We start from the raw sequence: 26691 nt of genomic DNA on the forward strand, positions 1-26691 counted from the left end.
ATATCCTGCTTTCTCACAGAGTTTATGGAATCTGTCTAAATTTTGTTGCCCCACATCATGCTGTAATGTATAACAATGGAGAGTTTAATGTCTTTTTCACATTTTTACTTTTACTTTGCGCTCTTTTTTTAATAGACATGCTATATAATGTTGGTATGATGCACTCATGCTGGACAGTCACCACAATAACTGATTCGACCAGAAGAGCGTTTACCACGAGGCTGTCATTTTTGTTATTATTCAGCTCTCTCTCCATGAAAATTATGTCTCCCTAGTAACTGGGTTGTTTTAACCATTGTTTTGACTTTTAACAGCTTGGAAGTGGAATCTTGTCGTAATGTTTTTAAGTTATGGCACTTGTGAATTCATTCAACAAACAAAACTCAATACCTATTATTGGCCAGGCATAAAGAACTCCATAAGATTCAAGAGAATTCTTGGAAAACACCTTGTCCTACTGCTTCTCATCTTCAGCTTTGTGCTTCTCAGCTTCCTGGAGTATGCACTCAATGTCTTCCTTGCTCACGTGGCCCTTGTTAGTGATGGTAATCTTGTTCTCTTTTCCTGTACTCTTATCTACAGCAGAGACACTGAAGATGCCATTAGCATCATCAAAAGTGACCTCAATCTGAGAAACGCCATGAGGGGCAAGAGGTATGCTTGCAAGTTCAAACTTGCTTGAATCTTATGCATTTAACATGAAAGTGACTGGTGAAGATGAAAAACTTCAGGACAAAATCAATGATGAGGACAAACAGAAGATTCTTGACAAGTGTAATGAAATCATCAACTGGTTTGATAAGAACCAGACCACAGAGAAAGAAGGATTTGACAGTCAGCAGAAAGAGCTGGAGAAAATCTGCAACCCCATCAATACCAAGCTGTACCAGAGTGCAGGAGGCATGCCAGGAGGAATGCCTGGGGGCTTCCCTAGTGGTGGAACTCCTCTATCTGGTGGTGGCTCCTCTGAGCACACCATTGAAGATGTTGATTAAGCCAACCTGAGAATAGGTCCAGCATTGCTCCACACAAAACATTTGAAGGACTCAAATTTGTAGTAAATTCCATGGTAGTTTTAAAGTCAAGCTGCAATAGTAAATAAACTGGGCCTTATTGATATTTAAATAAGGAATAGGTGCAAAGGGAAAGGAAATAACATTGCATTTTATAAGCACTGTATTATTAAGTGTAAAATACAGTGTTGTAAATAAAACTATTTAAAATTGGCACAAAAAAAATTCCAGTTGATTAATCAAATTGATTTTTCTCTTACAGATACTGGTAGGAGCATGTCAAATATGTGACTGGGGTGGGGGTGGTAGGCACTGAGGTGGCTCAGTGCGTTAAGCAGCCGACTCTTGATTTTGGCTCAGGTTGTGATCTTAGGGTCCTGGGATCAAGCCCTGCATAGGGCTCCCCACTCAGCGGGAGGTCTGCTCAAGGATCCTCTCTCTCCCTCCCCCTGCTCAAACATGCACACACTCTCTCTCAAATAAATAAATAAATAAATCTTAAAAAAAAAAAACCACACACACACATAAAAACTGTGAATGTGATTAATTCAGGACTGTTGCTCCTGACAGATAATTCAGTCTGCTTGCTGTTGAATGACAAACAAAAAGGAAATTAGTTAATCTATTCTTCATTTGTAGAGTGCTTTTGTTTTTTAGGTTTTTTTCACTATAGTATGGTTGACATACAATATTGTACTAGTTTCACATATACAGCATTTGGATTTGATAATTCTATACATTACACAGTGCTCACCATGATAAGTGTAGTTACCATGTGTCACTAATTAATGTTATAAAAATATAGTTAAAAAATATAGTTGACTATATTCCATAATATATAGTATATTATTAGCTATATTCGCATAAGCTAGACTTTTCATTTCTATGACTTATTTATTTCATAACTTGATGTTTGTACCTCTTAATACCCTTCAACTATTTTGCCCATCTCTACACTCCTCCCACTCTGGTGATACCAGTTGGTTCTCTGTATTTATGAATCTGTTTCTGTGTTTGTTTGTTCATTTGTTTTATTTTTTAGATTCCACATACAAGTGAAATCATATATCTGAAATTTCTTTGTCTGGCTTATTTTACTTAGCATGATACCCTTTAGGTATGTCCATGTTGTTGCAAATTGTAAGATCTCATTCTTTTTTATGGCTGAATAATATTCTATTGTATATATGTACATCATTATCTTATTATTCCACTCATGTATCAGTGGGTATTAAGATTGCTTTCTTATCTTGGCTATTGAAAATAATGCTACAATAAACATAAGGGTGCATATATCTTTTCAAATTAGTGTTTTCATTTTCCTTGGGTAAATACTTAGCAGTAGAATTAGCAGATCATATGGTATTTCTATTTTTAATTTTTTGAGGAATCTCCATACTGTTTCCATAGTACTGCACCAATTTACATTCCCACCCACAGTTCATGAGGATTCCCTCTTTTCCACAACTTCCTCAACATTTTTTTCTTTTTGATACTAGCCATTCTGACTGGTGTGAGGTGATATCATTGGTTTTTGATTTGCATTTCCCTGATAATTGGTAAAGTTGAGTATCCTTTTATGCCTGTTGACCATCAGTATGTTTCTTTGGAGAAATGTTTATTGAGATCCTCTGAGCATTTTTTAAAGGTTTATTTATTTATTTGCTTAATTATTTATTTGAGAAAGAGAGAGAACACAAGTGGCAGGGGGAGGAGCAGAGGGAGAGGGAGAAGCAGGCTCCCCATGAGCAAGGAGCCTAACCTGGAGTTTGATCCCAGGACCCTGAGATCATGATCTGAGCTGAAGGCACATGGTTAACCAACTGAGCCACCCAGATCCCCTTGGAGCATTTTTTAATTAGATTATTATCGTTGTTTTTTTGGTGTTGAGTTGTAGGAGTTGTTTATATCTCTTGGATATTAACTCCTTACAGATATGTCATTGCAAATATCTTCCCCTATTCAGTAGGTTGCTTTTTTGTTTTATGGATGGTTTCCTTTGCTGTGCAAAAGCTTTTTAGTTTGATGCTGTCCCAACAGTTTATTTTTGCTTTTGTTTCTTTTGCCTGAGGAGACATATCCAGAAAAATGTTGCTAAGGTTGATGTACAGGAGATTACTGCCTATATTTTCTTATATGGTTTTGGATTTTAAATTTAGGCCTTTAATCCATTTTGAATTTATTTTTGTCTTTGGTATAAGAAAGTGGTCCAGTTTCATTCTTTTGCATGTAGCTGTCCATTTTCAGTTTTTTTAAACAAATTTTTAATCCTCACAAGAACCTTGGGAGTGAAGCTAAACAACACTTGCCCCATTATTCTTCAGTGGATGAAGACATGAAAGTCAGGGAGGTTATGTGATGTGTTTGCTCAAAAGTATTTAGGAATCCAAAAAGTCTGACTCTTACTATTTTATTTCAACTTGACCTCTAGAATCAAGCAAGACTCCCTAACATTTTGTAAATTGTCTATTTACTCAAACTTGATTCTAACCTAAAGTTACCTTTCATGAAGAAAGAGCCCACCTAGCTATTTGTTCAGTGGGATCTGGTATTTCATCCAGTCTCCATATGTCAGTATATAAATTGACTAACGTTAAAAAAGAAAACAAAATACTTCCTCAGTGTTTGGGGACAGTGAACCAGGAAAATTACCTGCAAGGTATGAAGATATAAAGTATACCTCTGCTTTTTTGGTGAGAAAAGCTCAGAAATTATTCTGTTTTCTTTTTTTTTTTTAAAGGAGAAATGACTGTGTTTTATTAATGAAAATTTTGCAATATTTATCTTTGGCTACATACTAAACATAAAAACATCCATCCATTCAAAATGATAAGTTTTATAAAATTATACATCATAAAGCACATGAATCAGATTCTTCATCTATTGCAGAAATTTTAAAGCTTTAAACATTGCCCAAATGTGTGTACATGCTATATTTGGAATGATTTCATAATAATAATTTCTCACTTCTATTGAGCATTAATTGTGTAATTAATTAGAAAAAAAACCTGTACTCCTCTTCTTGTGTTTCTATTTCACTCTTACACCACTCTCTCACTCACAGCACTTCTGAAACCAGATGTGTGGGGGATTTCCTCCCCACCAAGCAGTTCTGTGACACCAGCTGGGTGTCCTAAAATTAATTCAATTCTGATACTATCTACCTGGAGACAGCATCAAGTTCCATAGATTCCCATGACCCCCTCCCCCTTGGATTCATTTATTTGCTAAAACAGTTTACAGAACTCGGGAAGACACTTGCTTATGTTTGCAAGTTTACAAAAGGATACGATAAACGATACAGATGAGCATCTAGGTGGAAGTAGGGCAAGTCATGTGGGAAGAGGCACGGGGCTTCCATGTCTTCTCCCAGCACCTCCATGTGTTCACCAACCTAAAAACGCTACAGACTCCACACTTTTGGGATTTTTGTGGAGGCTTCATCATGGAGGCATGATCAATCATTAACTTCATTTTTAGACCTCTCCCTTCTCCAGAGATCAGAAGGTGGGCTGAAAATGCCAAGCTTCTAATTGTGGCTTGGTCTGCTGATGACCAGCCGTCCTCCAAGCACCCACTAAGAATCACACTGCCATCACTCAGGACATTTCAAGGGATGTGGGAGTTCTATGTCAGGAACTGTGGTCGAAGACCAAATATTAGAACAAAAGATGCTCCTAATTCTCTTGTCACTTAGGAAATTGCAGTGGTATTAGGAGCTCTGTGCCAGGAACTACAGGCAGAGACCAATATATATATTTTCTATTATTTCACATATACTAAGAACTATTATAAGTGGAGTTTATAAGTATTAACTTATCTAATTCTCACACAATACTATGAGATGAGCTCCATATAATGTAACAATGTGATGTGATATGACACAATGCAATTTAACATAATATACCTTCATCTTATAGATGAGAAGACTGAAGCACAAAGAAATGAGTTTCTTGACCAAAGTGTCATAGGTTTTAAGAACTAAGGTCCAGATCTGAACTTAGGCACTTGAGCACTACCCTATTTAAATCAAATACTTACATGTTAAGCACATGCTCTTAATTCAGGTATTAGCAGCTTCCCCCATAGTTTTCAAAAGCAAACAGTGAGTTCACCAACACCAGGGCCTGAGCAACGTTTGAAGTCTTCCTTTAGCATCTTTCCATTTTCCTAAATATATCTGTAATTCCTTTCTCTTGTCCTCATCCACCCTTTTCCATCCTCCCAACGGCTCCTGCTCAGACCCCAGGACCCCATCCAGAGCAGCCCTTTTATCTAACTGAACTGTTCCTTCTTTTTCTGAATCTAAATGAACCCCAGTGATGCCTCAGCTGTTACGAGGAAAGCCCAAGAATATTTGTGCCTATTTTTGCTGTAGGCACAAAATATTGATTAGACCACAAAGTCTGGTCAGGGCTTGAAGGCGACCAAGAACAATGAGTCCTAAGGTTGTTTTCCCTTTGGCTTATTCCAACTTTAGCCAACAAACAGCGCAAGGGATAAATAAGAAATCAAGGATGAAAAGGAGTGGCCAAGACAATCCAGTACCTCTTCAGTTTCCTATATAGTGTATCTGAAATTTAATGGAATTTCCTGACTATAGTGAAAACGTACTAGGTCAGAGGAGCTCAAACTCTGGGCTCACTGCCTTTGGCATGTGCAGTAGAGGAAGGAGTCCCATCATGGCTCAAGGGCCCACAATTTTTGCCCACTAGGAAATACTTGCTGTTTCAGTCACTTAAATCTATGTTTTAAGTTTTGAGGCCTACAGAGAAATTTATCATAACGCTAATAGAGTTTAATCTTCAAGGCTCCTCATTCTTCCAGGCCCCTGGTAGTGGTGGGAGTTGTTTGAAGTTGTGGAGTGTTCTAGGTGGGGAAGGGAAGCTGAGGTGCAAAGGAAACATGTCTGTATAGGCATTTCTGGTATATTTCCTAGAGACCTCAGGCAAAAAGGTCTTGAATCTTTCAATCTCCAGTATTTTATTGTGATTTCTTTTCTCATTCTAAATAAATAGCCAGTTTGTACTCCATTTATATTTTTAATTTTGTTTAGTTAATTAAGTTTGTAGAGGGCTCACAAAATTGCATCAGCATTAGGCCACACCTGGAGCCTGCCTGGTCCTTCTTATCTTAGCTGAATTAAAAAGAAACTAAATTTGTTGGAAAGAGATGTGGGAGCTAGCAGCCTGTGCTGGATATTCTGTTTGCCACTCCAGAACCCCCTTCCATCTTTCTTTCCCCTAGTCTGTGGCTCAGAAGACTACTCTCTTTGGATGCATCCCTGGATCCCTTGCAGTCTACTCAGGGTCCACCAGTGGGGATACCCACAGGAGGAGGGATGACTGGAGGCAAGGGCACTGATGCCCCTGGTTCCTTCTTTGCCTGGTCCTGGGTTGGTAGCAGGATGTGAAAACTATGTAGTCAATAGGCCCCATGCTCAGAAGGGTCCTGCACTTGACTTAATGCTTTTGTGACACAATTTTGAAATTCTTAGTTTCATCTTTAAACATGTGTTTTGTTAGTGAAGTCTGACATGTGAACAGAAGATACACATACTATATGTGTCTGCCACTCCTGGTTGCCCTATTTGCATGTAGCATCTCCAGTGCCCCATGACAATAGGATTCCTGTGCATCTGTGGGAGTTCAGTGAGACTCAAAGCAAGTACAAGGTAAAGCATATCACATATATGACTGACTCGACCCTAAAATGCCTCTTTCCACTTGAACCAAAATTCGCTTCAAATTCAGAAGGGTCGGGATCCCTGGGTGACACAGCGGTTTGGTGCCTGCCTTTGGCCCAGGGCGCGATCCTGGAGACCTGGGATCGGGTCCCATGTCGGGCTCCCGGTACATGGAGCCTGCTTCTCCCTCTGCCTGTCTCTGCCTCTGTCTCTCTCTCCCTGTGTGGCTATCATAAATAAATAAAAATTAAAAAAAAAAAACAAATTCAGAAGGGTAATGACATTCTAAAAAACACAAACAACCAAAGAATCTTATCATATTCTTTCTTACTCATGTTACTTCCCTATATTAGCCAACCACTTACACTTTAAAGTGATGCCATAGATGGAAAGGGAAAGAAAGGGCAATCCACAGTTGTTTTTCCTTTTAGTTCCTCTTTCCTCATCAGTGAGCCAAAAGCAGAGAGTGTTGGTACAATGTGTATATATAAAGAAGTGAAATAAACAATTGAGTTTTGTGCAGTGTTTATGTTGTTCTAGTAAAAAAAAACAAAACAACACAAAACTTAAGTATGTACTGACTATAAGATACAAATTGTATCATTTTGGTGATTTTGCATATGTGTTAAATGCTCTCATATTGCATCTAAAACTAACATTGCATATTGTAAGGATGCCTGATTGGCTCAGTTGGAAGCGCATGTGATTCTTTTGATCTCTGGGTCGTGAATTTGAGCCCCATGTTGGGTGTATAGATTACATCAATCAATCAATCAACCAATCAACCAACAAACAAAAAAAAAGAAGAAAACTAACATTGTACATTTTTTTAAAATTTTTATTTATTTATGATAGTCACAGAGAGAGAGAGAGAGAGGCAGAGACACAGGCAGAGGGAGAAGCAGGCTCCATGTACCGGGAGCCCGATGTGGGATTCGATCCCGGGTCTCCAGGATCGTGCCCTGGGCCAAAGGCAGGCGCCAAACCGCTGCGCCACCCAGGGATCCCAACATTGTACATTGTAAATGGCAAAATTCATGCTAATGATTTAAACTTCTAATTTTTTCTTTATTTAGAAAGGTGTTAAGTTGAAACATTTAAAAACATGACCAGTCGAGAGAGAGAAGAGAGACTGTGGAAGAAAAGCTAAAGCTTTATATTTTTTCCTTGCTTTTTTCAATTGCACTGAGCTTCACACAGTAGGTACTGGGCTGTGGTTGCCAGTGACTGCATTCCTCCACTGAAGACCACAATTTCTGACAGTTGGCCCTTGTCCTACAGCTACAGAGCTACCTTGGTGCTGAGTTGGTCTCTTTCCCTAGTGCTTTCAAGTCTGCTGCTGGTAGCACTTCCCATTGTTGCCTCTCTGGGGGTGAGTGGGGGTGTCGAGGGGAAAGAGGAAGACTTCACCTTCCCTAATTTTCCTTGAACTCCTGCCCACAACTTTGCAAATGATTTCCATTAGTCCCTCTTTTACGTTCTTCTTTTTGCTTTTATGGATTTCGCTATAGACAATTTCAAACGTAGGCAAATACAGAGAGACTAGTATAATGGACACCCACATACCTACCATCCCATTTCAAAAATACTTCTTTCATTTCTTTGGAAAGTGCCATTTGTTTTTTATTGGGACCCTGGCCGATGTACGGCCTTTCTGTGCATTTGGACTGTTCACTACACTCCTCTCCTCAACAGGGAACAACAATTTGGCAGCTTATTTCTGAACACAACTGAATGGACATTATCCCACAGATTAAAATGGAGAAGTGGTTTTAGACACCTTCCCTGCCTGTTCCATGAAACTTGGTTCCCTGACTGACTCCTTTCTAGGCATCCTAGCTCATCTTAAACCAGGCTTTGTTTTGTACACAAAACTACAAAGTGAGGACACACATTTTGTGCTGTCTAAAATAAGTGAATCACATTGATCAACAACATTTATTCCCACAAATTAATAAACACTTTATCTTTTCACTCATAGGAGAAAAGGAAACGTGGGAAGAATTTTTTCTTTGTGAGGAAGTCCTTTTTATGAGAGGATTGATTATGTAGTCATAGATCAACAACATAGTTGTCTTCTACAATTTCATGAAAATAATTTTGTCATTAATGAGATTTGCTAGTAAGGCAGAACGGTCGTATCTACAAGGATAGAGTCATTTGTAATATGAGACCCTGGTCTTATTAGCAAGAAAAAAGAATCATTTCAGATTCAGTCTCTTTACCAGTAGATACAATAAAAGTAATATACAATTTTATGAATTAGTATTTGGAAATAGAATGTTTTTCATCATGTCCCATCAGGGGTTCATAGAATTGTCTAAATCAAGAGGAAACTAGAGAAGGACAAAGTGAGGAAAGAACTACTTTCATCGAATGCCTTCTTTATATTATAAGTGCTCTCAGCTTTATTATCAATGTAATCCTCATAGTAATCCTAGGAGGTAGATGTTATTATTCCTGTGACAGAGAGGAGAGAAGTGAAGCTCAAGGAGGATAAGTTGCTCCAAAGCCCACAGCTGCATCATTACAATAGCCACTATTGTCGTGTTTGACTCTGTGTGAAAGCACTGTACATCCTATGAAATTTAACCTATGTCGCAGTATGCCCATAATACAGGTGAGGTGGCTGAAGCATCTTGCCCATGGTCATATAGATGAGGACTGGCAGAGTCAGAATTCTGAGCCAATCCTGGCTGATTTAAATCTTTGCTCTGTTGGCTCCCAAGGGAGATGGGTACGCTGTTACAATTTCTTTTTCCATCTCCAGCTTCTCTTCCCCTTTACCAGTGTCCATTCAATCATTCTTTGTTAGATCTTTCACTTTGATAAAGGACACAAAAGCAAATGTGCGCAGACAGGTCCTTTGTCATCATATTTCATTGCACAATCAGTCTCAACAGTGGGCCTGTTTTTTCCTTGCTCATTTTGTTATCTAACATCATTTTCTCCTTTCATCGTCTCCAGTCATTTGCACTCATTTAGGAGCACTCAAGTACTCCTAAAATGTTTTAAGAAGCAATGAACTCCTCTCCACATTTCTAAGTTGATGCCTAAAATTCTTTATCATGCTGAAGGGTTGTAAATATATGTATCAATTCCAATAATGACATTTAAAAATAAATCATCACATCACTATTTGAAAACTATCTAGTATAATCTAAATAATATATCGATTTGACACCCCAGCATACATTTTAAGTGTTTATAAATTAGTTTTACCTGTAGGAAAATTTTCTTTTGTTTGTTTTTCTTCTTGAAATTATATTTCCATTCCACTTCTTAATATATATTTATACTTCAAAATATTTCATGAATTACATACTTCTATGCAATGAAAATATGTCAATAAAGGAAATAATTAAAATTTTTTGCGATATTAAGGTTCTAAATGTTAGGAATTTCTACACAATTTCTCAAAAGAGCATTAATGTATTACAAGTATTGATGGATAATTACTCGATATAAAATGTGAAATGTATTGGGATTGCAGTTCTTAATGAGATGGGTAAAGCCTTTCTTCCCAGGTATCCAGGAATAAATACAACAAGCTTTAGCATCAATGCTGAATGTAGGATGTATAGGTAACAAGTGCTGGATTGAGGTAAAATGTCAGGCTCCTGGTGCCGCTGACACAGGAATGAAAATAGTTACACGTGGAAGCAGAATTTAAAATCTGTCTCTCTTCAAATCATCTCTCACACCACCCAATAGCATCTTGATTCACCATGGCGCTGGCAGCAGTTAAATGGGCAATATCAAACAGAACTGTCTGGAAACATTTATTTCCAATTCAAAATGGAGCTTTATATTGTGTTTGTCATAAATCTACGTGTTCTCCTCTACCAGATGACTATAATTGCAAAGTAGAGCTTGCTTTGACATCTGACGGCAGGATGATAGTATGCTACCACCCTTCTGTGGACATTCCATATGAGCATACAAAAGTATCATAGATGTCGTAGGAAACTGGATCCTCCAAAAGACAGATGATACTGAGGTTTTCAGGAATCAAAAAGATGTTATCTTGTGTCTCATTTGCCATTTGAGAAATGCAATTGAGTATATTCACTAATATGTAATATAGCAAAATAATAATAAAATGTCTTTTCATATGTTAAAAAAAAAGTGCTGAGAAATTCTTTACCTAAATAAGTAAATAGGAATGATAGAGGTTTGTTACAGCAATAGGGCTCAATTCTTTTTTTTTTTTTTGTTAAGGTTTTATTTATTCATGAGAAACAGAGAGAGAGAGAGAGAGAGAGGCAGAGATGCTGGCAGAGGGAGAAGCAGGCTCCATTCAGGGAGCCCTACGACGTGGGACTCGATCCTGGGGCTCCAGGATCATGCCCTGGGCTGAAGGCGGCACTAAACCGCTGAGCCACCCAGTCTGCCCAGGGCTCAATTCTTTGAATGCTTCTCAGTTATATGCCAAAATTTACATGGTAATGTGTCATCAAGATTAGTATTAGTAATTCCTTGTCTGACAACTCAATTAGGTATCCTTCCCTTTGTGGAAAGTAGAGAATTGGAGTCCATCTGACTTGCAAAAGATTTAATTACCCTATTATTAGAGTCATTCATTCCCCCCTTTCTTGAGTATCCGTGAGTACCTGAGCAAGGACTTGCTAGGTTTGGGAAGAGTGTGAGTAGGCGTTTCTATCAAGTGATAGAAGAAAGGTGACAGTAGAGAGAGGAAAGGAGAGAGAGCCTAATGCCTTGACCACAGGAGTTTTCTTGGGTCATTACATTTTAGGAAAGCTTATCTGAAATGATCCATGGCCACTTACTCCCTCCTCCAGCCCCACCCCCCAGCCCTGGAACACCACAAACCTCCCCTCCCCCAGGGGATCCTGGTCTCTTGCCTTTGTTTTTCAAGTCTTTGCTCTTTTGGCACTTAGCACTTAGCACTGGTGATAACTGCTGTGGCTGGTCTTTCATATGTGTCCTATGAAATGGGTATTTTTCCTTCCCAACTTTAGTACACATTTTCTTAAGATTTTAAGCTCTTCCAAAGGGGTCCTCTTAGAGCCTTGTAAAGAGAACAACTATATATATGGGCACAGATGTTTATCCTGGCCAATCCAATTGGAAAGAAAAGAAAAAAGAAAGGAAAAGGAAAGAAAGAAGGAAAGAAGGAAAAGAAAGAAAGAAAGAAAGAAAGAAAGAAAGAAAGAAAGAAAGAGAAGGAGAAAGAAGAGAGGGAAGGAAGATCACACATACTCTGGAAGATAGAGAGGGGATTTTACATTATAATAGACTGAACCTGTACAGAGTGGCTGTACATCAGGCTACAGTTATTCAAACCTCTTAGGTTTATGCAGACATTGATTGGTTGCCTCCATTCAACATCTATTCCTCACTTTTCCCTGAAAGAATATCTCCAGCTTATTCCCAATCACGTGGCTTTAATGGTAGGTCCCATCTCAGCAATGTGGGTAAGACTTGGAATCTGATGTTCCTGGCTGTAGGAATTGATTAGTTTGAGATAGCACATAATTCAATCCAAGAAATTGTCAATGCTTCTAGAGAGAAAGAAAACACTTAAAAAATTTTAAATATATGTTTTGGCAGATGGTATGATGAACAGAGATGCTATTTTTTTGCTGCTGGACTTGAGTGAAGAGACATAGCTCCGGGCCATCCTTAAACCACAGGGGCAGAGGTCTCTTAAACATTATTTGTTTATAGTATAATTTCCTTTTCTGTCTTGAGCTTCTCAGAGCTCCTGGCAAAAAAACAAGAAATGGAGAGAGAGAGAAAAAAAAAACCTGGGAACTGGGCATAGTCATTTGATCTAGGATCTACCTCTCCCTGATGTGAATAAATTCCCCAACATGTGAACCAATGAATTTTTCTTATTGCTTGTTAATCTGAATTGTGCTTCCTGTTACGTGCTACATAAAAAGTAGTGATTCATTTAATCATTACTGTAATCAGAACATCTCTTTATTTATTTGTTAGTCATCTTTTTTCACATATTGGGACTAAGATATACATGGTTTAAAGAAAGGATATCATCATTCAAGAAAATTGAAAAGCGACAGGCCTAGATTTCTATTCATTTCAGGAAAGAGATATTGGTGCTTATATGGGTCAATATATAGCACCTCTCTTTTTTCTATCTGATTTCCAAAGACATTGAGATCTTGATCAAAATGTCAGCATTCTTACTGGTGGAGCTGCTGCGGTCATTGCTTAACTGTATCATCACAGTGGGCTTCCTAATACTTTAGGCCTGAACTGGACTTCACACTCAGCCATAGACACTGAACCAACACTGAACAGGTCTGTTCTTGTGAAACTCCTGACAAGGGCAAGCAGACAGACACACTCAGGAGAGGGAGAAGGGGGGTGGGGCATGGCAACGGTATCCAGGGCCTTCTGCCAATTAGCATTTCAATCCTCTTATCTGGAATGAAGAGGGAGGGGAAGGGGCTGAGAGTCAAGAAAACAAACATACAAAAGTATGAAATCAGAATTGTGGCAAATACTGGGAGAGAAACAAACAAGGCCTGTTGTAAAAATGAATGAGCAAGGTTGCTTTAAAATGTGTAAGCTGGGCAGCCCGGGTGGCTCAGCGGTTTAGCGCCTGCCTTAGGCTCAGGGTGTGATCCTGGGGTCCTGAGATGGAGTCCCACATCAGGCTCCCTGCATTGAGCCTGCTTCTCTCTCTGCCTGTGTCTCTTCCTCTCTCTCTCATAAATAAATTTAAAAAAAAATCTTAAAAAAAAAATGTGTAAGCTGGGGACGCCTGGGTGCCTCAGTGGTTGAGCGTCTACCTTCAACTCGGGGTGTGATTTCCTGGTCCCAGGATCAAGTCCCGCATCTGGCTCCCTTCAGGAAGTCTGCTTATGTCTTTGCCTCTCTCTCTCTTCTCTCTGTGTCTCTCATGAATATTTAAAAAATAAAAATAAAATGGGTAAGCTGGAAGGCTTTCTGAGAAATGGCATTTATTTTTTTCCAACTGTAGGAATTTTCTTTTTTTTATAAATTTTTTTTTATTGTTGTTCAATTTGCCAACATATAGAATAACACCCAGTGTTCATCCTGTCAAGTGCCCCCCTCAGTGCCCGTCACCCAGTCACCCCCACCCCCAGCCCACCTCCCCTTCCACCACCCCTAGTTCGTTTCCCAGAGTTAGGAATCTCTCATGTTCTGTCTCTCTTTCTGATATTTCCCACTCATTTTTTCTCCTTTCCCCTTTATTCCCTTTCACTATTATTTATATTCCCCAAATGAATGAGAACATATAATGTTTGTCCTTCTCCGATTGACTTACTTCACTCAGCATAATACCCTCCAGTCCCGTTTCTAATGGCTGAGTAATATTCCATTGTATACATAAACCACATCTTCTTTATCCGAGAAATGGCATTTAAATTGAAACTTGAAGGATGAAAAAACTTGTTATTCAAATGTGAGGAGGAGGTTGGAGTTAGGAAGCATTTCAGGTAGAGATCAGCAAGTACAAAGGCCCCAAGGTGAGGAAGAGTAGGTAGAGAGAGTGAGACAGGGGCTGAACCATGAGGAGCTGTGAGTGACAGTCAGGTGTTTGGATTTCATTCCAAGTGCAGTGGGAAGCTGTCAAATCATTGAACAGTTTTTTTTTTTTTTTAAGATTTTATTTATTTATTTATTTATGATAGTCACACACAGAGAGAGAGAGAGAGAGAGAGAGAGAGGGGCAGAGACACAGGCAGAGGGAGAAGCAGGCTCCATGCACCGGGAGCCCGATGTGGGATTTGATCCCGAGTCTCCAGGATCGTGCCCTGGGCCAAAGGCAGGCGCCAAACCGCTGCGCCACCCAGGGATCCCCCATTGAACAGTTTAAACAGAAGAGTCAGGAGAGTGACATGAACTTCCTTGGTTTTAAAAGATCTCTTTGGCTGTTCTGAAAATGAATTGGGCAGGCGCCAGAGGAGAGACAGGGAGGTCAGTTAGGAGGATATAGCAATAGTCCAAGTGAGAGCTAATGATGCTCTGACCTAGAGTAGTAGTGGTGGAGAATGAAGAGCAGAAGACTCAGATATTTTGGAGATAGGCTAGACACAGTTTGCTGATGGATTAAATATAGTTAGTCATATTATAAATACGATTAAGTATGAGAAAGAAAGGGTATCCTGATTTTTGTTTAGAGCAAAATGTAATCCTTCCTTCCTTCTTTTCTTCTTTCCTTCTGTCCATTCTTTCTTTCTTCCTTTTTACCCTTTCCTTCTCCTCCTTTTTGGTCTTCTTTTTACTATTCTTATTACTTTTACTATGAGAAGAATACACCAATATTTTATTTGTAGACATGTTAAGTTTGAGACTCAACTATATGGATATATGAATCTGGAAGTTACATTTGAGGTATACATTTGGGAATTATCAGCAATTCAGTGGCATTTAAAGCTATGGGAAAGATTGAAAGGATCTCCAGAGAGAGTAGATTAAGAGGCCAAGGAATCAGAGGGTCCTCAACATTTAAAGTTCTGATGAAAACAAAGGGGCTGGAAAGGAAATTGAGAATGAGTAGCCAATTGGACAGGTGGGAAACCAGAGTACAGCATCATGGAAGTCCAGAGTGTTTCAAGGAGGGGGTGGCCAACTGTACCACCTGTACTCAGCACTGTAAGAGAGGACAGAGAAATCTTCTGCATTTGGTTCCATGGAGGTCTTAGCTTGCCCTTGACAAGAGTGATTTCAGCAGGGGAAAGAAACCTAACTAGTGCATTGAAGAGTGAATGGGAGATGAAGAAATGGAAACAGAGTTATGGGCAACACTTTGGAAAGATTTTGCTGTGAAGGGGAGTAGAGAAGCTTTAAAGCTTAGGGAAGGAGATGTGGGGACAAGGGAGGTATGTATGTTTATGTGTCTTTAAAGATGAGAGATTTTAAAGCTGTTTGTTGCTGATGGAGATGATCCAGTAGGTAGGAGATAGTGACATGCAGGAGAGGAAGGTTAAGCAAAGCAGTGAAGTCCTTGAGAAGGATACTGAATCCAGAGCACAACAGTAGAGACTGAAAATTGGGAGCAAAGGCCTGTCACCTACCTGTCAGGGGAAAACAAGGAGGTGGGAGCAGAAGTGAGCAACCAGAGATGAAGGAGGGTCCATCTAATGCTTTTGTTTTTTTTTCTTTTTTTTTTCTTTTTTTTTAAGATTTTATTTATTTATTCATGAGAGACACACAGAGAGAGAGGCAGAGAGAGAAGCAGGCTCCATGCAGGGAGCCTGATGTGAGATTCGATCCCAGGTCTCCAGGATCCTGGGCTGAAGGCAGCACTAAACCGCAGAGCCACCAGGGCTGCCCCTGCTTCTGTTTTCTTACGGGGATTCTAGATCTGGGGTAGAGAAATAGGGTTATATCATCCCCAGTAAATCCAATGTTTTATAATAATATTTTTAATGTTACCATATGTATATCAAAATATGGTTTAATTTATACCATTGTGTGACTTTTCACAGAATCAAATTCACAAAGAAAAGCATGTATCTTGGTCAAAGCTTCTGTGTAAATTTTTTCCCTGAAAGTAAGTTCCAATTGACCGTATTTCGAGTTAATTATAAGAGAACCAAGCGCATTCTATAACTACGATTATAGATATAATTACTGACATTTTGGAAGCTGCTTGCCTGAGTAGAACAATTAGAATTTCACATTAAATAGGCTGAGGTTCAAACCTATATAGGACTGAATGCTTTGCACAGAGAAAAATTTTCTTGGCTGGAGAACTGCGTTCTTAACCTGTGCCAGGTATTTTAAAAAGATGGTGTTTTGGTCTTAAGGGAGCATAGGGAGGGGGTGGAATGGGTGGGGAGAGAAACATTACGGATGACTTTGTGCAAACTCATCACTGCTGTTGGAAAAACAACACAAAACCACAACCAAGTCAGTAACATTATCTTTGGCCTATAAAGAACGGTACATTTTTTGGCTGGCTATCATCCTCAATAATTTATCTTGTTGTTATATAATATGTTTTCTTAAGAAAACTCAAAATGCCCCACACAAGTTATTTCATTTGTCTTCATTGCATCATGAAGCTGAGAGCAGAAGGGAAATTGTCTAGACCAGAGCTGTCTAATAAAAATATAACACAAACCATGTATGAAATTTTAAATTTTCTAGTACTTATATTTTTTAAAAGGTAAAATAAATAGGTGAAATTAATCTGGATATTATATTTTATTTAACTTCATATACCTAAAATATTATCATTTCAACATATAATGAATATAAGCAATTATTTAAGAGATTTCATTCTTTTGTTGGCACCAAGTCTTTGAAATCTGGTGTGTGTTTAACACTTAGGATACATATCAATTTGGACCAGGTGCATTTCAAGTGCTTGGTAGCCACACGGTATCTCAATTCTAGAGAATAATGGAAAGGATGATGGGCACAGGATTCAAAGTCTGGGCTCTGTTGCAAGCTAATAAAATGTGAGTCAGAGTTTATCACTGTCCTGCTCAAAATCCTCCCAAGACTTCCCATCACTCAAAGAACAAACTAAACTAAACTCTTACCTAAGAGGCTGAACATGATATAGCCTCACCTCGCTTACTGATTTCCCCTTGATCTTCCTGCACCCACTCCTGCCTTTGCCCTACCTCACATGGTGGCACTTCCTCCTCCTGCAGCCTGGAATGCATCTTCTCATGGCTTAGTCGATGAATTTATTCAAGTTTTTGCCAAAATGTCATCTCAGGAAGACTTATGATCTAAAATAGCTCTTTTCTCTAGCTTCTCTCCTGCAATGTATCCTGCTTCCTTAGTGTTCATTACACTAAGTTCTGAAAATATGCATGCATTTTGAAGTGTGTTTACTCTTTCTGCCAATAGAAGGTTAAGTTCCATGAGGTCAGGGGCATTGCTTTGTACAGTGTTGGATCACTAGCACCTCGAGTAGTGCCTGGCACACAGCAGGTTTGTTGAAAGTGTGAGTGAATGGTGTTATTTACGGTAGATCATTTAGAGGGTATAGTATAATGTTTACGGGTGTACATTCTGGAGTTAAACCTCTTGAGATCAGATCCCAGCCTGCCTGCTCACTATCTCTATTACACTGAGTAATTACTTAACTTTAAGCTTTTAGCTTCCTCATCTGAAAAATGAGGATGTTAATAATAGCATCTATTTCATAGAAATGATATTGTTTTGTCTTGAGGATTAACTGAGATAAAGTATATAAGGTACCTAGTATAGTATCTGGCCCGTAATAAGGACTCAAGAGAATTTCCCATTATTATCTGTTAAATACAGATTAAAATGAATGCATTAACTCACATGCATCCCTCAACCTATCCCACTGCTCCAGAGACATGACTCTTGTCAAGGTTACTAACACTACTTTTCCTTTGCCTCTCCAGCACATGTGTTCCGATTTTTTAACTCAGCCACCCTTTTAACTCCGTTGGACACTGTCAAATTTTTATCCAACTTCCATAGTACATAGGCCTTCCTACTGCTTCTCTGCTTGCTCTCTCTCACTTCCCTTTGCTGACTCCTTTTCCTATCCCCTTGTTTATATTCCTTCAGGCTCTGCTTTTGATGCTGGTTACTTTACACCTATTCCCTGAGCAATCTCACTCACTCCTAGGATTTCAATGGTCATTTCTGTGCTGCTGATTCCAAATCTACATCTCCAGCCCAATTTTCACTCCTGAGCTCTAGGTCCATATCTGCAGTGCCCTTATGGCCATTCTGCTTGCATATCCAATACCAAAATAGTTCTATTTCCTCCAAGCCAGGTCCTCTTATGAGTGTCGTATCTTTTTTAAGATTTTATTTATTTATTCACGAGGGACACAGAGAGAGGCAGAGACACAGCAGAGGGAGAAGCAGGCTCCATGCAGGGAGCCCGATGTGGGACTCGATCCCGGGACTCCAGGATCAAGCCTGAGCAGAAGGCAGACGCTCAACCGCTGAGCCACCCAGGTACCCATGGGTGTCCTACCTTAATGAATGCTCCACGCACCCACTCCTTGTTCAAACCAGAAAATGCAGTATCAGTCTAGAGTTTTTCCTCCTCTAGATCATAGTCTAGTCAATCACAAAGTACTTACAAATCTGTCTTTTACCTACTCGTGTTGCTATACCTGAATCTAGGCCAACATCAATTTCTGTCTAGATTCTGGCTGGACTGAGCTTCCTAATAGACATCTCTGTATCCATTCTTTTCTCTCTCTAATTCTTTACAAAATAACTAGAGTAATCCTAATAAAATGCAAATTCAATCTCAGTATCATGCCCAGAGCCTCATTGCTTAGAGCTACAAGGTGATACATAGCTCCCCATTGTCTTTAAGAATAAAGTCAAATTTGGCAGTTATTTAATTATGTATGTTCATTATTGTATTTGTATTTTTTTCATTATATATATAAAATTAATTATGTATGTTCAAAAAGTTATACACATATACTTGTTACAAACAAAAACAGCAGTCTTCCAACATACCCTCTCTCACATTAGTGTACATCATTCCTATGCTTCAGCTCCCAAGAGGCAACCACTATCAATTATTTTATCTGACTCCTTTGGAATCAGTTCCATATCTCTAAAGAATATGTTTATATTGCCATTTAAAAACATTAGGTGACTTTCAACTCTAGAAGTTGAAGATTCAGCTTATTTTCACAAGCCCCTACAATACTTACTACATACATGAACACTTTCCATTCCTCATCTTCTCAATGTGACTATAACTTAATTTTACTGCATTTAGTGTTTGCACTGATAGGGCTTTGTAAATCATAGTGTATATACTAAGCTATGAATATTTACCTTTTCCTGTATAATTTTTTTTCTTGAGTTAATTACTGCGTCCTCCCATCCCCCACCCCAATAACTTTGTAATAAGAGGCTTGACTCCATTTTGATGTTTGTGGATAGTTTTTAATCTCCACCCCTCTTTTCTTATCTCCCACATATCTGGGCAACCAAGAGAAGACTTGTGTAGGCCTTGACTTCTTAGAGTCAATAGGAATTTCAAATACAGAGCATGCTTGAACCCATGCTAGGTGGACTCTATACCATGCTGACTTTATGCTTTAATCACAATCAGATCCCCAGATCACTCCTAGCCTTTTGCTCATTCTCTCACCAGACCCCTGAATGAACCCTTTCCCTGCTGGGGAAATCCAGCTTAGTGTTGGTACTAGATATACCACATTTATATTCACTGGTGGGTGCATTGCGTCATGTGTCTGGACACTCAAATTCCTGTGCTTACCTCTGGGCAGACTGATTTATGCATTTTTCACATATTTATCATTACTACATCCCCAAACTGCCCACACCCTCAGTTTTGTAAATTTTTCCTCAACAAGCCTTAAATGCCAGTTATTTTATCCACATCATTTTCTCAATGATCTTTCTTCTGGGGCCTCTGCCCTGCTCCAGTCCACCAGATGGGTTGAACTTTAAGTTTCCTTTAGAGCTGTGGTCTTAGATTTTCCTTTCAGCATCAGTCCGTCTTTCTCATGCATTGGAATCTAATTTCCTGGATTCTATTTTCTCTTATTTTGGTTGAACAAATCCTCTGATAACTTGAGATATGAACCCATGAATTAACATTTTTTTGAGCTTTCATATCTGCAAAATATATATTATACCTTCCCAATTAATTAATAATTTGGCTGGGGAACTCTACATTACAAGTTACTTTCTTCTACTATTTTCTAGTGCCCAGTGTGGTTGTTGAGAAGTCTAAGTCATTCTAGTCCTTAATTATTTTTAGATCCTGTTTTTCTTTTCTGGAAGTTTTTTGAATGTTCTATATGTCTGCAATAGGTTTTGCAATTTCATAATGATGTGTCTCCGTGTAGGTTTGTTTTCATCCATTGGCTTAGGAGCTCAATAGGCTGTTTCAATTTGGGAAGTCATATCCTTTCATTCCAGGAAATTTTCTCAAATTGTTGTTTCCTTGATAATTTCCCCTCTCCATTTTCTCCATTCTTTCTTTCAAGAACTTCCATTATTTAGATATTGAGCTTCCAGGACTAGTTTGTACCTTCCTCATTAAAAAAAAAAAAAAAAAAATCTCTTCTTGTCTTTCCATCCTTTTGTTTCATTTCCTGGAGAGTTCCTCATCTTTACATTTTAAGCCTTCACTTGAAGTTTTCCTTTATACTATGATATTTTTAATATCAAAGAATTAATTTTGCCTTCTGGCTGCTACTTTTAAAAACGTTTATAACATCCAGGATTGCCTGGGTGGCTTAGCCCCCAACTCTTGATTTTTGGCTCAGGTTATGATCTCAGGGTTGTGAGATTGAGCACCAAGTCTGATTCAATGCACAGTGGGGAGTCTGCTGCTCTCCCTCTCCTCCTGCCCCTTCTCCCCTGTCTCTAAAATAAATAAGTAAATCTTATTTACTTAACAATCTTAACAAAACCCAAAGAAATATTTGTAGCATCCAGTTCTTGTCTAATGACTGCAGTATCTTATAATATTTCACTATCTGTGAATCTTTGCAGATATTAATAATAGGGTTTTTCCTCCTCCTGCATAGTCTTTACTTTTTCCTGGTTGCTTTTCTATGTTAGTTTTGGCCTCTTTCTTAGAATATTCCATCAGCTGTCTGGAGATTTTTGGCTGTCTGCCCATATCTAGGAGACAGGCACTAAAAAGTTTTAGGCAAACTCAATTTACACGCTCGGGCCTGTCAACTGTGGGCTTCACTGTAGGGCAATCAGTTGGTCAGAGCCATGGAAGAAAGTGAGGAAAGAAAGGTAGGTATCTTGATAGTTATACACCTCAGTAGGTTGCCTCTCAGCCTTGCCAACTGCTGGCTTAGGATTCAGCTTTCTTGGGGCTGCCAAATCAGTTACTACTCAATTATGATTTTTCAACTTCCAAAATTATTTTGGTGCAGTTTCTTCTTTTATTATCCGTGTGTTTCTGGATTTTTGCTTTAAAAAAGCCATTTAAACCATTCATGGTTCAATCAGTTAAGTGTCCAACTTTTGATCTCAGTTCAGATCTCGATCTCAGAGTCATGAGTTTAAGACCTGAGTTGGGCCCAGTGTATTTTTATATATACATATAAATATGCAGTGTATTTATTTTATTTTATTTATTTATTCATGACAGATACAGAAAGAGAGAGGCAGAGACAGAGGCAAAGGGAGAAACAGGCCCCATGCAGGGAGCCCGATGTGGGACTCGATCCCAGGACCATGGGATCACTCCCTGAAAGCCAAAGGCAGATGCGCAACTGCTAAGCCACCCAGGTGTCCCTCATTATTTATTTTTTTTAACAACAAAAAATCCATTCACTATGATTTTATCGGTTGCTAAAAGGAACAGAAAGTACCATGAGTGTTGTCTAACATTTCTAATAGTAATTAAAGCATACCCAGCCTTTACTATATGATCACTAAAGTGTCTACTTTTTGGTCTTTGTCAAATTCACCAGACTATTTCATATCCATTCTACACTCAGACACCTTTCAGTTTTTTGAATGCACAATGTTCTTCCTTTGCCATCAGGCCCAAGTGCTTTTTCCTCTGCCAGGAACTCCTGCTTGCCACCTAACTACTTCTATGGCTCTTTCAGGTGTCAGTTTAGCTGGGATTCCTCAAGGTGGACATCTCTGACCATCAGATTAAGGAGAAATCTCCCTGCTGCATGGTACTGAGAGCACCCAGTTCTTCCTCTATTTTAAAATGGGTTACCTTTTATTTTCCCTCACTTTCTTGTTAAGCTCTGCAGGCAGGGGCTATGACTGTGCTCCACTGCAGTGTATTGGCTCTTAGCACGGTGTCTGGGACGTAGTAGGTGTCAAAATGCATTTGACCAAGAAACAGACTCTTAACTATAGAGAACAAACTGATGGTTACCAGAGGGGAGGTGGGTGGGGGATGGGTGAAATAAGTGATGGGGATCAAGGAGCTCACTTGTCATGATGAGCACTGGGTGACGTATGGAACTGATGAATCACTATATTGTACACCTGAAACTAGTATTACACTGTATGTTAACTAACTTAAATTTAAGCAAAAACTTGAGGGGATCCCTGGGTGGCTCAGTGGTTCAGGGCGTGATCCTGGAGTCCCGGGATGAGTCCCACATCGGGCTCCCTGCATGGAGCCTACTCCTCCTCTGCCTGTGTCTCTGCCTCTCTCTCTCTCCCTCTCCCTCTCTCTGTCTCTCATTAATAAATAAAATCTTTTTAAAAATAACAAAAACTTGAAAACAAAATAAAAAATTAAAAAAGCAGCATTTGATAATTATCCAAGTGAAGACAAGTGAAATTACTTGCTTATGATAAGAAAATAGAGATAGTACTGGAAACCGATTCTCTCAATCCTTTCTGTTTAAGTCTATTGGCCAATTTCTGTTTTCTTGGTTTGTAGTTAGAAGAAATTAAATATACTTGATTAGGAAAAGATGATGATTTCTTAATTTTGTAGGTGGGAATGACCATGGTAATTGTCTATTTCTCATTTATAGCTGAGAAAGCAAAGGATTTGTGATGCTATATAGGTCATTACAGAAGTTTCTGGAACTGAGAATATCTTCTGGTTTCTAACTCTGTTTTCTTTTTTGCCATTTGAAACACACCTAGGATGTTATCTCTCCAACCTTACTGTCTTTTATGCTCCATAAATATTTCTCTCTCTTTTTTTTTAAAGATTATTTATTTATTTATTCATAGAGACACTACAGAGAGAGAGGCAGAGACACAGGCAGAGGGCGAAGCAGGCTCCGTGCAGGGAGCGTGACGTGGGACTCGATCCAGGGTCACCAGGATCAGGCCCTGGGCTGCAGGCGGCGCTAAACAGCTGCGCCACCGGGGCTGCCCTCCATAAATATTTCTATGTGGCCTTCTTTATCTGATTTTCATCAAATAACTACCATCATGTTGTTATCTAAGGGACTAAATCAATGATTCTTACTTGGTGGGGGTTGTACCAGAATCATGTTGGAGGTTTTTTCAATCTATACGTGCCTCCTCCTCCTCTTGCCTCCCCAGTCCCTGCCTAGGATGTTCTAGAATGATCCTTTGAAAATGCTTCCCCAGTGCTATAGATTGTTTGTGTCCTCCCCAATTCATATGTTGAAATTTAATCCGCAATGTGATGGTATTTGGAGGATCTTTGGGAGATGACTAGGTTATGAGGAGGAAGCTCTCATGAATGAGATTAGTGCCCTAAAAGATGTCCCAGGGAGCTTCCTCACCCCTTCTGCAATGTGAGAGCACGGTGAGAAGTTGACCATCTCCAGTCTGGAAGAGAGTTCTCACCTGACATCCATCATGCTGGCTTCCTGATCTCAGGCTTTCAGCCTCCAGAATTGTGGGAAATAAACTTCTGTTGTTTAAGAGCCACCCAGTGTATGGCATTCCATTTATAGCAGCCCAAACAGAATAAGACACCAAATAACCCTAATATGACTATTCTCATAGGTGAGGAATTTTGTATTAAATATTAGTTATAACCAAATTGCATTTTATTAATCCATTACTCTGACACATGCTGTAATGGCACAAGTGATAGTTTTGGAATGTTTAGTTCTTTTACAAACACCAATTAGAGTAGAAAGGAGCCTCTTTTTCAAAGTCAGTTGTATTATCTTCCAGTACCATACTTTTAATATTTCCCGCAAGGTAGGAAACAACAAAATACAACATTGGGATTTAGGAGCTTTGATCCATCCTTTAACCTTCTTGAGTTTGGCCAGTTTCTTGAACTTTCTCTGCTTCAGAAAAGCTCCTTTCTATACAATAAGGACAACCCTAATTTTACCCAAAGTATAGCAAAGGAAGAAGAAAATGTCATATATCATGCTACAAAAATGTTCTATATATATATATATATATATATATATATATATATATATATAGAAGATTTTATTTACTTATATATGAGAAACACAGAGAGGCAGAAACACAAGCAGAGGGAGAAGCGGGCTCCATGCAAGGAGGCCGATGTAGGACTTGATCCCGAATCCCGGGATCACGCCCTGAGCTGAAGGCAGACGCTCAACCGTTGAGCCCCCTGGGCATCCCCAAAAATGTTTTTTTTTTTTAATCTTTATTTATTTTAATCTACGATAGTCACACACACACACAGAAGCAGAGACACAGGCAGAGGGAGCTGCAGGCTCCATGCACCGGGAGCCCAACGTGGGATTCGATCCCGGGGCTCCAGGATCGCGCCCTGGGCCAAAGGCAGGCGCCAAACCGCTGCGCCACCCAGGGATCCCCCCAAAAATGTTTTATAAAAGAAAAGTTTTTGGTAACCAAACTCTGTCTCAATCTGTAAAACTGAAAGCTATGTAATGATTTTGGGGGTGGTCTCTTGGTATCTCTAGGCCCATTTTCCTGTGTAACATAGTGATAATGATAATGTCTCTTAGAGTAGTATAGGTTAAAATGAGATAATGAATTTATGGCCCATTATAAAACCATAAGTATTTTAATTACATTTAAAAATAATAAATAGGGCAGCCCCAGTGGCGCAGCGGTTTGGCGCCACCTGCAGCACAGGGTATGATCCTGGAGACCTGGGATGGAGTCCCATGTCGGGCTCCCTGCATGGAGCCTGCTTGTGTCTCTGCCTCTCTTTCTCTATGTGTCTCTCATGAATAAATAAAATCTTAAAATAAATAAATAAATAAATAAATAAATAAATAAATAAATAAATAGTTTAGCTAGGGAATGTGATATGTCTGATAATACCATCAATATAATTATCCTATGGACACTTTTTCTGGCTTATAAGCACTTGATTAGAATAAGCATATGAATGCAGATGAACTGTCATGGGCCTTGGAAAGAAAGATTAGGATGCTTTTGATAAAAGAGCTGCATTTCTGAACTTAATTGCTCCTAACAGGACTTTTCTGGACTGACCAAAGGCATAAGGTTTTGATTCCCTAAAACATTAGCTTCTGACCACTTTCACATCCATATCTGGAGTTCAATTACAGGACTAGTCCCTGAAATTTATTTCTGATGGATATGGAACATGATGCATTGAAATTGATGACAGTCATAAATGGGGACCCTTAATGACACATCTGTATCACACGCACAAACATCGAAGGGCCTTATTAAATGACTTGTATCTTAGAAATGGTGGTTGATATTTTCTTATATGGACTTACATTGTGCAAAATATATAATAATAGAAAACAGGAATGAAGTAACATTAATATTTATTTAAGCATGGTTTATTTTAATTTTTTAAAGATTTCATTTATTTATTCATGAGAGACACAGAGAGAGATGCAGAGTCACAGGCAGAGGGAGAAGCAGGCTTCCTGCAAGGAGCCTGATGTGGGACTCGATCCGGGGACCCCAGGATCACGCCCTGAGCCGAAGGCAGACACTCAACCGCTGAGCATCCCATTAAGCATGGTTTAATAGGACAGGGCAATTTACCAGTATTTCAATGCTGGTAGTTTATTTTCTTCAAAACTGTTCAGAGCTAACTTATACTTGACGTTTTTTGGATGTTTGGGCAGCTTCTTTGTTCTTACTACGGCCATTTGTAAGTAGATCAATTACTTAGGTCCCTAGGTCTCTTGAATATATGATGAACAAATATAGACAACCAGATAATCAGACAAATATAGGTCTTATTTCTGCACAGGCTTGGAGGTTTGTGGCAACAGTGAGTGATTCTGAAAATGTAAAAAGGGTTGAAATTAGGAGTCACTAGGCAATGGATGGCTGACAGAATAGGGAAAAGGGAAGATGGGGGGCTCCACTTACCTGAGTGTGAATACACTGGTTTCTGCAAACTTCCATTTCCCTCCCCATTTTTATTTTAATTTGCTCTATGTAAAAAGAAAAGAGAAATAGATAGATAGAGAGATAGAGAAAGAAATAGAAAGGAACACCTAAGGCTAGATATTATCCAACAATTGGAACATAAAAGTTGGTGACAAGAGTTTTGGATTCCATGTACCGGTTTCACTATAACTCACTGGGAACTTGGTATAAGTCACTTAACCTTGTACTATTTCAGTTCCTGCTGGATATGTTAAAAAAAGG

General features: G+C 39.0%; 1 protein-coding gene across 1 annotated transcript in view; it reads left to right on the forward strand.

Moving 5' to 3' along the window:
* Positions 1-26691, forward strand: part of CDK14 (cyclin dependent kinase 14) — a 722239-nt gene that overhangs the window by 122661 nt on the left and 572887 nt on the right. The gene's annotated exons all lie outside the window — the stretch shown is intronic.

Source organism: Canis lupus, chromosome 14 (assembly GCF_011100685.1).
Source record: "Canis lupus familiaris isolate Mischka breed German Shepherd chromosome 14, alternate assembly UU_Cfam_GSD_1.0, whole genome shotgun sequence".
Lineage (NCBI taxonomy): Eukaryota > Metazoa > Chordata > Mammalia > Carnivora > Canidae > Canis > Canis lupus.